The sequence below is a fragment of the Brienomyrus brachyistius genome, unplaced genomic scaffold (assembly GCF_023856365.1).
Source record: "Brienomyrus brachyistius isolate T26 unplaced genomic scaffold, BBRACH_0.4 scaffold1119, whole genome shotgun sequence".
Taxonomy (NCBI): Eukaryota; Metazoa; Chordata; class Actinopteri; order Osteoglossiformes; family Mormyridae; genus Brienomyrus; species Brienomyrus brachyistius.
The window spans coordinates 35723-37086 of NW_026043394.1; positions in this window are offsets into that span (position 1 = coordinate 35723).

A 1364-nucleotide genomic window follows, 5' to 3' on the forward strand; every position below is an offset into this window, starting at 1 on the left:
GCTCATGGGAGTTTTACTTACACAAAATATTATGAGGGTAGAAGGAAAAATGATTGGTTCAGAGAGATAACCAATTAGATTGTACATGAGGTGGATCCGAGCAACTAGAGGAGGCAGGGAGCAACCAATCAGATGTCTTGGTCCTGCCTCCTCTGCAATCTGATTGGTTATCTATCCGAACCAATCATTTTCCTTCTGCCCTCAGAACATTTTTTGTGTAAGAAAACCTCCCACCAATTATGCACATAGTAGGATCGCACATAGACATCCACCAACTTGCCGCCATGTTGCGTCAGGGTCAACGCATTTTAGGTTCTCATCAGTAAGAGGGTTTGTGAATCCGACACTGCCAGCTGATATCCTGGGAGGGGTTCGGCCTGTGAGTCATAACGTGAACCCATGCAGCAACGCAGCCAGCCGTGCGACCTGGCAATGTCGCATTTAAACATCGTCTCCGCAGGACAGCTACAACATGTTGCACAAACGGATCAACCACACCTGGGACTTCGTGGTGATGCAGGCGAAGGAGCAGCTCAGGTAAACCCCACCCCAGCCCGGGAATACTGTCGCATCGAGCTATGAAATCAATTTCATAAATGCACACAAGGGGGACAGATGAGAATGGATGAATAAATCTCGTATTAAGAGGATGATGATGTTACCTAAATTAAAAAGTAACATGGTGTGTGGTCATAATTTCCCTCCTATCTGTTAAATCAGACCTCAGCCTAAACACTAGAGTCGGAAATCCATTTCTAAGTGAAAAAGGAAACAGAAAAATGAAAACCCTACCTTGCAGTTCAGTGATTACCGCTATATGCTAATTACCCAGTATGCTTTCTGACTCTCCATCGACTGCTCTGCTCCTACCAGGGCAGCCAAACAGAGGCGCAAGGCGGACCGCATCGTGCTGGAATGTCAGGAACAGGCCTACTGGCTCGTCAACAGACCGCCAGTAAGCACCTCCCCCGAAACCCCTGACTCCCTACATCTGCCCCGGCGAAAACCCAGTATGCTGTGATTAGAGTAAAGCACACACTGGGTAAACCTGAACTCAATGCACCTTGGCAGCTCGAATATCGCCTCAGGCTGGGGGCGATTCTAGGATTTTTTTGAGGTTGTGGGGCAGAGTGGTGGCTCTGGGCCTAGGGATCTGTGCAAGCAAGTGGAAGGTTGTTGGTTCAAATCCTGTGAATGCCCAGAGTGATTCTACTCCGTTGGGCCTTTCAGCAAGGGCCTTAACCTGCAATTGCTTTGTCCTGGGTATGACATTAATCTACATGCAGGCCTGTTAGGAGATCCTTCAACTTACAGGGGAAACTTGGCAGGATTGGCAGGAAGGCATAGGCAGGGTCCCATTCCCC